We start from the raw sequence: 12500 nt of genomic DNA on the forward strand, positions 1-12500 counted from the left end.
TCAGATTTTCTCTGTCGGCGCTACTGGCAACAACGTTGTTGGTTTCTCCGGCTGGATTTCGTTTTTTGTATCGCAATTGATCTTCGTTTTGGACCTTTTGGTGACGTATTTGGATCGTTGTACTGGCATACGCTTTTGTGGACCGTTGTTTGGAATTGGATTGGATTTTTCTTCATGATGTCTGATTCTGGAAGTGTTGTGAGAATGTGTGTGAATGAGTGTTGCAATGTGAGAATGCCGAAAGCTTCAGTTGATCCTCACACTGTATGTAAAGTGTGTAGGAAGTATGAATGTTCTTTCGATAACACTTGTCACGAATGCGAGAGTTTGAGTGCTGAAGGGTGGAAGTCTCTAACTTCTTACTTGAAGAAGTTAGGTGCGCTTGGCTATGAGCCAAAAATTTTATAATCTAATCTAATCTTGAAGAAGTTAGAAAGAGACCGGTTGAGGAAGTCTTCTTCCAAAACCAGGCCTAGCTCGCTTTCTAGTGATGTGGTAAGTAATTTTGTACCCTCTTCTTCTATGATGAATGCTCCTTCTAATTTTTCAGTACCTTCACCGAATGCAGATCCTACAGATTCTGCTTCAGAAATTGCAAATCTTAAAGCCGCCCTTAAGAAAATGGAGCTTAAAATGGCGGCTATAGAAGGTAAACATAGTGAGTTAAATAGTGCTGTAGATAGTGATTTGAGTGTCCCCAGTGTAGTGGAGGGGCGTCTGATCGGCTCCACAACGCTCCCAGGCCTAGACCTCTTTCAAGCTCCCAAGCCCAGAGGAGAAGGAATGTCACAAGTCGTACGGAGGTTGTGGAGGATCCCCACCAGTCAGACGTCTCCTCGGCAGATTCTGTAACACCTCAGACTGCCAGAGATCGCTACAGAAAAAGCGTTCTCCGTGAATGTTTCTCGTCATCGGAAAATTCGTCTCCCAAGAGAGGATGGAGATCTGCGGACCTTTCCCGTCCCCTGAAGAGGAGCTGGAAAGAAACTCGATTAAACTCAAGTCCTGAACAGTTTCCTGAGCCCCTCCTTTAGACCCAAATGCAGAAACCACGAGAATCTTAAGAAATATGCAGGATTCGATTGCTTCTCTCGTCGGAGTCCTATCTAGAGATCCTCCCAGAAGAATGGATTCTCGTCTTCCAGTGAAGAAATCTAAAACTCCGTTATACGAGATTCCTCGGAAAGAAGTTTCTTCATCAGATGATGATTCTTCAGTCTCGTCAGTCTTCCATAGACCTGCTAAAAGTCGTATTCAAGCGCCAACCAGGCGCGAGGCGCCAGCCAGGCGCAAAACGCCAACCAGGCACGAGGCGCCAGCTAGACGAGTTACAACTACTATCCGACTTACCACCTGCTCGACATACGACCACTCGTACTTACAACCTTACTTCAGACAGTTGACCATTGAGTTACTTGGCACTGCGCCATCTCATGAGAACTCTCATCACTCAGGCAGCATCAGTTTGAGTTACCCTGCCTTATCTACAGCATCATTTGGTATTAACTGTACTGTAGACTGAATTGCAAACCAATTTACGTAAGAATCGACTTATGACATGCATGCAAGAACCTAACCCCATTGTAACTCAATGCCTGATTGTACGTAATATATACTATTACATAAATGATTAAAATGTATTAGTAGAAGTACATTATGGTAAAAAGATTGAAATAATGATTGTACATTACATTACAGTACTAAGTAGGCACTTTTATATAGCAAAGGTTTGATAGTATACCCTACCCAGTATGTTGGCCACTTTCTAAGGTTCGACTTACATCCATTCTGACTTACAACCAGTGGGTCGGAACCAAATTTGGTTGTAAGTAGGATAGTACCTGTACTTCAGATGAGAGTGAGGATTCTGTCAGCCGTAAAGAGGTTACCAAGACGCCAGCTAAGCGCGAGGCAACAATCAGGCGCGAAGTGCCAGCCAGGCGCGAGGAGCCCATCAGACACGAGGCGCCAGATGAGCGCAAAGAGCTATCGAAGCAAGAAGAGCCGGCCAGGCGCCAGGCGTCCGATAAACGCTCAGAAATAGGAATAGTAGACGAAGCTACATCTAGGCGCGAGGCGCCTGTCAGGCACAATACGTCACCCAATAGTGTTTCTTCTTTTGGGAGTAGATCTCCTTCCAAGGCTAACACTAGTCGAACTCCAGAGAAAGTTATTGGATCTTCGAAAGTGACGGTTTCTACTTCCACTTCTCAGAAGAAATCAGTAGAAAGACAAGAGAAGACTTCTAGGTCTGTTAGTCTCTCTCCTGCCAGGAGTATTTCTCCCCGGGAAACAAGATCCCCGTATAGAGATTCTTCTAAAAGAACTCGTTCCCCTACTAATGTGGAATTGGAAGAGGAAAATTTCAAACCAATGAAGGCCTTTCCAATTATAAGGTGCTAGCTTCACTTCTCCTGCAAGAGTTTGGAGATTCGTTAAGCCCTGCAGCTCCTCCTTCTTCTAGATCACTATTTTCTAGTACCAAAACACCAAAGTCCTCTTCATTTTTAAAGATGAAGCCAGCAATATCAATGAAGAAGGCTCTTCAGTCATTGAATACATGGATGAGCTCTAAGAAAGAGGCTTTGAAGACGGTTTATTGCTCTCCCTCCTGCAAACTGGGAGGTAGGAGAGGTATTTGGTACAGAACGGAGGAAGCTATGGGGCTTATGCTCCCTTCATCTGCAGAAGCTGATTTTTCAAGCTTGGTTGAGGCTTCTAGAAGACATTCTCTTAGCTCGGCAAAAGCATATTGGAGCATGTATGAGTTAGATCAGCATGTTAAGGGACTTTTCCATGTATTGGAAGTTTTCAATTTCCTGTATTGGTCCCTTGGGGTGTTGGCTAAAAAGACCAAAGATCCAGACTTTATGGAGCCCGAAGTGTTGCATAGTATCTTATCCTGCATGGATAAGGCAGTACAGGATGGTTCGGGAGAGCTGACATCCCTCTTTGGGTCAGGAATAGTAAAGAAGAGATCCCTGTTTGGATCTTTCCTGACAGAAGCGGTTTCTCCTTCCCAGAGGTCAGCCCTCTTGTACTCTCCGCTGTCGGATCATCTGTTCCCTTCTCAGTTGGTGAAGGACATCTCACGGTCACTATCTGAGAAGGCAACGCAGGATCTTTTGGTTCAATCCACCAAAAAGATGAGGCCAGCAGTACCTGTTGCAAAGAAGGCGGCTCGTACTCCTATTGTGCCCTTTCGTGGAGGCGCCTCCTCTCGACCACCAACGAAAAGAAAGACTTCCGATAAGCGAGGAAGGTCCTCCTTCCGACGTTTTAAGAAGTCAAAGTAGCAACGATGTCCTCCAAACATCTGTAGGTGCCAGACTCCTGAAGTTTGTAGGAGCCTGGGCCTCAAGGGAAACCGATCCTTGGACTTTGTCTGTTCTGGAGAAGGGATACATCATACCCTTTCTAGACAGACCGCCTTTGTCAACATCTCCGAAGGAATTGTCGGCGAAGTACAAGGACCCTGTTCTGAGGGAGACACTTCTTCAGATGGTTACAACGATGAGGAACAAGGAAGCAATAGAAGAGGTTCAGGATCCATACTCCCCGGGGTTTTACAACCGCCTTTTCTTAGTACCGAAAGCGTCGGGGGGGTGGAGACCTGTCCTAGATGTGAGCATCCTGAACCAATACGTGGAGAAGAAGGAATTCTCCATGGAGACGTCTGCCTCAGTGCTTTCAGCCCTGCGTCCGGGAGACTGGATGGTCTCTCTGGACCTTCAGGATGCTTACTTTCATGTTCCAATTCACCCATCGTCGAGGAAGTATATCTCAGATTTGTGACACAAGGAAAGATCTACCAGTTCAGGGCCTTGTGCTTCGGCCTCTCCACGGCTCCTCAGGTATTTACGTACCTGATGAGGAATGTAGCCAGATGGCTGCATCTGGAAGGCGTAAACATCTCCCTGTATCTCGACGATTGGCTGATACGAGCCAAGTCGGAAAAGCAATGTTTGGAGGATCTGCAGACAACATTGGATTTGACGAAATCTCTAGGATTGCTCGTCAACCTCGAGAAATCTCAGATGATCCCCAGTCAGGACTTAGTCTATTTGGGGATTCGGATGGATTCTCGGGGTTTTCGGGCTTTTCCTTCCCAGGAAAGATTAGTTCGAGGAATTCAGAAAGTCACGAACTTCCTAAGGAAAGAACGAAGTTCAGCGAGGGAATGGTTAAGCCTTTTGGGGACTCTTTCCTCCCTAGAACAGTTCGTTTCCCTAGGAAGACTTCACCTAGCGCCCACTTCAATTCTTCTTAAGGAGAACGTGGAATTGGAAAGAGGGACAACTTTCAGACACTTTCGCGATTCCCTTAGAAGTGAAGAATCACCTAAAGTGGTGGCTGGACCCTCTGGAAAAGAACGAGGGCATGTCTCTAGAGGTGCGGAACCCAGACCAAATCTTATTCTCAGACGCTTCAGAGATGGGATGGGGAGCGACTCTAGGAGTAAGAGAAGTGTCAGGCCGATGGAAGAAGGAACAGGAAGCCTGGCATATAAACGCCAAGGAACTATACGCAGTATTCCTGGCGCTGAAGTTCTTCAAACCAGAGGTCAAAGGTCAGGTGATACAAGTCAACGCAGGCAATACCACGGCGTTGGCCTATATCAGAAAGCAGGGGGGGACTCACTCGTTTTCCCTTTACGAGATAACGAGGGATCTGTTATCATGGGCAAAGGAAAGAAACATTACCCTCCTGACCAGATTCGTAAAAGGAGAGAAAAATGTGAGGGCGGACAGACTCAGCAGGACAAACCAAGTTCTCCCCACAGAGTGGACTCTCCACGAACAAGTGTGTCAAAACCTGTGGTCCTTGTGGGGCAGACCACAGATAGATCTATTTGCAACATTCCTATCCAGGAGGATAGAGAACTTCTGCTCCTCAGTGGAAGACCCGAGAGCGATAGCGGTGGATGCCATGCTGCTGAATTGGTCAGGCCTAGATGCCTACGCCTTTCCCCCTTTCAAGCTACTAGGAGTAGTAATGAAAAAGTTTGTACCATCAAAAGGGACAAGACTAACCCTCATCGCCCCGTTTTGGCCCTCTCAAGATTGGTTCACAGAGGTACAGGAATGGACAGCGGACTTCCCCAGATCACTTCCAAACAGGATAGATCTTCTCAAACAACCCCACTTCGAGAGGTACCATCAAAACCTCCCCGCTCTCGCTCTGACTGCCTTTCGACTATCGAAAGACTTGTCAGAGCGAGAGGCTTGTCAAGCAAAGCTTCGAAAGCAATCGCTAGAGCCCGAAGATCGTCAAGTATTCGGGTCTATCAGTCGAAGTGGAATGTGTTCAGGAGTGGTGTAGGAAGAATAAACTGTCCTCCTCCGATACCTCTGTGACCAATGTGGCCGACTTTCTGATATTCCTTAGAGAGGAATCCCAGCTATCGGTTTCCACTATTAAAGGATACCGAAGCATGCTCTCTGCAGTTTTTAGGAACAGGGGTTAAATTTAGCAGAAGACAAGGATCTTCACGACCTAATAAGATCGTTCGAGACCTCTAAATCTATATCTTCTGTTACTCCAAGCTGGAATCTGGATGTGGTACTTAAATTCCTTTCATCGGAAAAGTTTGAGCCTCCCCACCTTGCCTCGTTTAGGGATTGGACGAGAAAATGTAATTTCCTTCTTTCTTTAGCAACAGCTAAAAGAACGAGTGAAATCCATGCCTTTGATTCTCGGATGGGATTTAAGAAGGACGCAGCGATCTGTTCTTTCCAGACTCTATTTCTGGCCAAGAACGAGAATCCTTCAAAACCCTGGCCTAGGAGTTTTGAAGTGAAGAGTCTTTCGAACTTGGTGAGAGAGGAAGTGGAAAGAACTTTATGCCCTGTTAGAGCTCTTAAGTTCTATCTCAAGAAGAAGGAAGAACTAGGAGGATGTAAACAAAGTCTGTGGTGCACGGTTCGGGATCCAAAGAGACCCATGTCCAAAAATGCCTTAGCATTTTTTGTCAGGAGCAAAATTACTGAGGCTCATGGCAAATGCACAGATGATTCTTTAAAAACTCTTCGAGTAAAGGCTCACGAGGTAAGAGCTGTGGCCACATCTTTAGCTTTCCATAAAAACATGTCTATGAAAGAGATTATAAATGCGACTTACTGGAGATGCAATTCAGTCTTCGCATCCCACTATCTTAAAGATGTCAGAGTTACCTACGAGAAGTGCTTCTCTCTAGGTCCTTTCGTATCAGTGGATACAGTGCTGGGGCTTGGAACGCATACTGATCCTTAAAAAATTTATATATTTTGTCTTTAAATTTGTACGTAAACCTCCCTTTTGAGATGAGTTCTCGGTTTTCTACTGACAGGGGTGCTTGACGTCGCACAGGTGGCCGTTGCCTTTGTCAGTAAGGAACTGCGAATGTATCTTACAGGCTGGGTTGTACAAAAAAGTTTTGTCTTATATGTGTACGTAAACCTCCCTTTTGAGACGGGTTCGTGGTTTTCTACTGGCAAGGGTGCTTGACGTCACACAGGTGGCTGTTGCTTTTGTCAGTAAGGGACTGCGAATGTGTCTTACAAGCTGGGTTGTACAAATTTTTTTTTTTTTTTTTTTATATATATCCTTTTGTACTTTTACGTGATTTGTATGTTTGTGATTTGAGTTATTGGTTGTTTGCAAGGGGTTCGGGGATAACTCCTTGCAATCTTAGAACTAACACGGTTGTTAGGTTAAGGTGATCGGGATCGGTATTGTGCTCCTTGAATAAGGTTCTTGTCAAGTAAGTGGATCAGCACCCTTTGACATAGTCCTTCCAGGATCTGCCAAGTAAGCGGATAAGAACCCTTTGGCAGACCTACAAGAACTCTTAGCCATAGATCAATATCTCGCTGAGGCTCTTGAGACTAAGCAGACTCCTGGACAGTATCCATGAAGTCTTCAGTCTAATCAGGTAGGAACCAAGGTTTTAATTATTTATTACCTACAACGTATGTTGTGATTTCTGTTTAAATCAGTTATTAGCTGTCTTTTACCCTCCTCCAATGGTGTGAATCAGCGAAGTATATATCTGACAGGTAAGTTGAATGTATAAAAATGATATTGTTATGATACAATAAAGTTTTATACATACTTACCTGGCAGATATATACAATTAATTGCCCACCCATCCTCCCCTCAGGAGACAGATGGTAGAGAGAAAATCTGATAGAAAACGGGAATGGTTCCTATTCCTGCCACCCAGCGGCAGAGCGGTAGATCACCTGACCTACCTGTAGCGTGTGCGCGAAATTCAAAATTCTGTCAGACGACAGAGTCTAATAGCTAAGTATATATCTGCCAGGTGAGTATGTATAAAACTTTATTGTATCATAACAATATAATTTTTCGTAAAGTTAAGTGTTAATGTTTTCTGCCATTTGTTAATGTGTTTCGTAAAGTTTAGTTTTAATGTTTTCTACCATTTTTTAATATTTCGTAAATTTAAGTGTTCATGTTTTCTGCCATTTTTCCTCCTCCTCTGTTGCCACTTTCGGACATCGCCTCACTCGAAAGGTAAGGTTCCACATTTTACTACATATGTATGTACAGCATTTCTTGTACTCTGTACACTAATACACTTTATTTACAGGTCAGGCACAGTTATGTTAGGTATTGAATGGTCCAAATTGTTGTATTTCATTGTTTATTGTTCAATTTAGCTTTATTATAAAATTTACTGTGATGTTTTTGTAGGGCTTGGAATGAATTAGGCAATTTACATGTAAAACTTAGTTCTAGAGGCACTACTGTATATTTAGATTCCAGTCTCTTGTATCCTTTGCTAGATTTTTGGATTCTCTCACACATTGAGTAACAATTTTTTTGTACGTCAAGGTTTCATAAAGTTGGTCATCCTTAATTACTAAGTAACTAATTTATATGTGCACATATACAGTGGTACCTTGGTTTTTGTACATAATTGATTCCTGAACCTCCAACGATATCCAAAACGTACGAAAACCAAAGCAATAATATCAATAAGGAATGATGTAAATAGTATAAAGTGTTCCAGACCCCCAAAATATTTTTTAAGTATATATTTTACAAGGAATAAACAGTTTTACTTACAGAAAACAATAAATAAATAAATATAAATGAATAATGAACATTTAACATCACTCTTACCTTTATGGAAGACTCTTGTTAGTGTATGGAAGACATAGAGGAGGGGAGAGGGAGGAGGAGAGGTTTTTGTTTGGAAGGGGAATCTCCCTCTAGAAGGACTTCAGGTATCATGAACCTACCTGAGGTTACTTTTGTACGTTTTTTAGTGGCACTGTCTGAGGTTACTTCCCAACTTAGTTTTTTATTGGCACTAGGACCAGCTTGAGTCACAGGACCTCTGCCGAATAACAAAACTGTTAGAGACATTTGTTTCTGACACCTCTTCAATATCTGCCTGAAATGGTACATGTTAGAGACACGGATTGTAATGCTTTGTTAGGATGATGTCTCAAAATTTTGTATATCACAGCCTCAAACCCTTCGAAATCCTTCTTGAGGTAAAACTCTGGCCACAGTTTTCTCCAAGGAGAGTTCAATATCCTGGAAGTCACTCCCAGCCAAGCCTTATCTATAAGACTTATGCAATTAAAGATAGTGAAGTGATCCTTCTAGAACTCTCTTAGGGTCAATGCAGTGTCTGAGGTCACTTCACAGCACCTTTGGAATAATGCCTTCATGTACAGTTTCTAGTAGTTCAAGATGATTTGCTGGTCCATGGGCTGGATGAGATGAGTGGTATTAGGGGTCAAGAACTTGACGGTGATGAATTTAAATTCATCTAACAGGAGGATGTGCAGGAGTATTGTCCATTACTAGGAGGCACTTGAGGGGCAATTGATTTTTGTTGGTGTATTTTTTCACACTTGGGCCAAACACTTCATATACCGACTCAACGAAAATTTGCCTCGTGACCCATGGCTTTTAATTGGCCTTCCACATCACAGTCGATTTATTCTTTATCATATTGCTTTTCTTAAACACTCAGGGAGTTTCAGAGTGATACACCAGTAGGGGCTTCACTTTGAAATCCCCACTGGGATTCCCCCAGACCAAGAGTGTTAGCCTATCCTTCATAGGCTTGTGCCCTGGCAATAAATTTTCCTTGAGCGTGATGTAGGTCCATTTTGGCATTTTTTTTTCCAAAGCAGGCCTGTCTCATCTCAATTGAAGACCTATTGTGGGAGGAATCCTTCAGCCTCAAGTTACTCTTTTAATTCACCAGCGAATTATTCGGCGGCAGCTTATCCGAGCTCGCAGCCTCCCCATGCTGTACAACACTATGGATGCCTGTAAGCTTTCTGAATTTTTCAAACCAGCATCTGCTGGCCATGAAATCACCAAGAGCACCACTAGTTGTTGGCATCTTACATAAATCAGCATGTAACATCCTAGCCTTGTCACAAATGATTGCTTCAGACACACTATCCCCTACTAATTGTTTTTCATTGATCCACACTAACAGAAGCTTTTGCGCGTCCTCCACTAGCTGCCTTAATTTTATGTTTCTTTACTAGGACAGAGCTGATCATTGACACCGACTTGCTGTACATCCTAGTGAGATAAGCTACATGTGCACCACTTTCATACTTCGCTACAAGTGCTTTCTTAAATTCAATCATATTCCGGGTCTTTTTTTACTGAAGGGATGGCACTTGCAACTTTCTTTGGCCCCATGATGGCTACTTTGCAATGAGTTTCTATGGCAAAATTAGTACAAAACACAACAAACACGCATAGTGATGTGGACTACAAGCTTGGAGATGGTGGTTCAGAGAGAAACAAAGCCAGAATAGGTCACAAGAGAAGACAGGATGTTTTGTTTGGGCGCTTGATAGGATAGAGTGTTTCTGAGTGTACAAAAACCAAGGAAATTTACAGTAACCAAGACAAAATTTTGTTGAAAAAAGTCTACAAAAACCGAAACGTACAAAAAGAGAGGTCCGTGAAAACCAAGGTTTGAATGTATAGTAGCTTCAGTAAATGTAGTGCATTGCATATTTACAACCAATGACACAATAACCTACGGTAATCAAATTTTCCTTGGCATAACTCTGAAAATTAGTTCCCTCTACAGCTTCTAAAAAATGAAATAATTGTCATATAAATGAGCATGATATCCCATTATTGAACTTGGTAATAGTTTGATTACAGACTCATTCATAGAAAATTAAAATTTATGACAGCAAATACACCAAAAAAAAATAGCTTCCAGGTAGCTATTCTGGTAGACATAAAAGAATGCATTTTCATATGAACTGCAGTCTCTTTTAGAGGCAGACAAACACATTAAATGTCCTAGGAAGTGGAAAAAAGTACTGAGTGGTTGGCATGATGAGTTAGTTACCATGGATTCAAAGGAAGCACAATTCCAAGGTTAGAAGTGCAAGTATCTGTCATATATGTTTCAGAATGTATAGCTCACTTACTTGGTTATTCTGTAAAATTTTGGGGAACTCGGACATAAATGGTGCTCCCTCAGTTTTATGCGTTTCACATTTCCATGGTCCACTTTCTCATGGATTTTTTTGGAACACATTATTCACTTTTCCACAGAAAACTCACTAATTTGCAGATTTTTTATCTTAACCATATCTCTAAAATTATTACTAATTTGCTTTTTCTTTGTAGAGCAACACTATTTATTCACTACTAATTATGTACTGTATTTTTTCATATTGTGTATGTGACTAAATACTGATTTTCATGATAAAAATGATTTACAGCATACTTAAATTGTAGTTATGCATCTATTGCTGTAAAGATTTTGATAAAGCATGTTGTACAATATTTCCAATATTCACTAGTTATTTTCATTTTATGTTCCAGTAAAAGCAGAATGGGAAATAAAATTAAAATACTGTATATACTCGCATATTATGCGACTTTTGAAACCTAATTTTGAAGCTAATTTTAAAGGGGTCGCATCATACACACGGTATAAAATTAGCGTACCGTCTATGCTTTCCCAAATCGGCAGATCGCGATAGTTACTACCGGAGGAAAACAGTAGATCTTTTAAAAAGTTATGTTTTACTTGTACTTCACTATATCCAATAATATTGTATGCATTCTCATATTACTATTGTATTTTAAAATACAAAAGAGCGATCGTGCGCCATTTGCATTATTTTGGTTTATACAACATGTTTAACTGTTCTAGACTAACCATCTATAATTTCCAAATCAGTTAAGGCACAACACCGAAGGATTTTTTACTTTTTGTTTTACTCAGTAAAAGAAACATTTGTTACTTGAACTATTATTTTCCTTTTAGGATACGCAGGTAAGTGAAAATTTATTAAAGTAAAAAAAATTGCATAAAATTAATAAACTAAAATTCTCCAAAGTCGCTCTCCGTGTCCGTATCATCAAATACTGCTCTGAATTCTTTGCCATCAAGGCAGTCATCATATTCGTCATCTTCCAGATCTTTGATCATTTCATCCTCATCTCCTGCATCTTCGTATAGGACATCGTCAATTCATATGGAAAGTATAGTCTTGTCACCATGGCGAGCTCTCTGGCGTGGCTTTTAAAGATCTGCCCTTATGCTAATTTTAAAAACAACAACTGCCCGTGTGTGACAGACCTTTGAATGTTCTTGAGACAAACCCTGAGGCTATAATTATAAGATTATAAGGGTTTTTCCTTCCCAGGTACTTTAATCTCCTTCCTATTCGGCCTCTCTCTCTCTCTCTCTCTCCTAAATCTTACAGCTGTCCGAGCGAGAGCTTTTTTTATGGGACAACATAGGCCCGCATTTTGCATTTTCCATACCTATTTATTTCGTATACAATTGCCCTTTCTCAGCTGTGAAGTTGATGTCTATCTATGGCTGTGAGATGACCAGGAATAACTTGTAAGTCAGTGTCAAAGTCACTCCACTCTTCAGTCAGGCCAAAACTTTGCCATATCGCATTCAAGCAATATTCAGTCATTGTTTCCTATCTGAGAGAGAGAGAGAGAGAGAGAGAGAGAGAGAGAGAGAGAGAGAGAGAGAGAGAGAGAGAGAGTCTGTCTGTATACGATTGTTTATTTTCTCACTCGTCAAACTTACTGTTATGCTTTATTTCATATTTCCTTGCTCACCAATTTATTCTATACCTACGATATTAAGAAATCAAGATATGTGTAGAAGGGAGAAATGCCTCCAGACTGTACAGTCAGTAAGGATTTAAACGCACGTGGAACTGGTTGAAATATTCGCAACAGCACCAAAATGAGATGCCCTGTTGATAGAATATCTGACTCCGTTTCTTGTTATTGCATAAAAAAAACTTTATCAATCGTGAACCTACGTAATTTATTTAGAATTCTGCGCAACGGAAAAGATAATATTTGATATCTGTGATGGGAGAAATGGTTTTATCTCTGTTGTTGTTATAAATTTGGCAGATATGCGATCAAACACGTGGGTGGACCAAAACAGCCCAGCCAGAGAGCTCTGCTCATTTTGTAAATACTATTGTTTGGCGTGCTAGGCTTACCCCGAT

Source organism: Macrobrachium nipponense, chromosome 23 (assembly GCF_015104395.2).
Source record: "Macrobrachium nipponense isolate FS-2020 chromosome 23, ASM1510439v2, whole genome shotgun sequence".
Taxonomy (NCBI): domain Eukaryota; kingdom Metazoa; phylum Arthropoda; class Malacostraca; order Decapoda; family Palaemonidae; genus Macrobrachium; species Macrobrachium nipponense.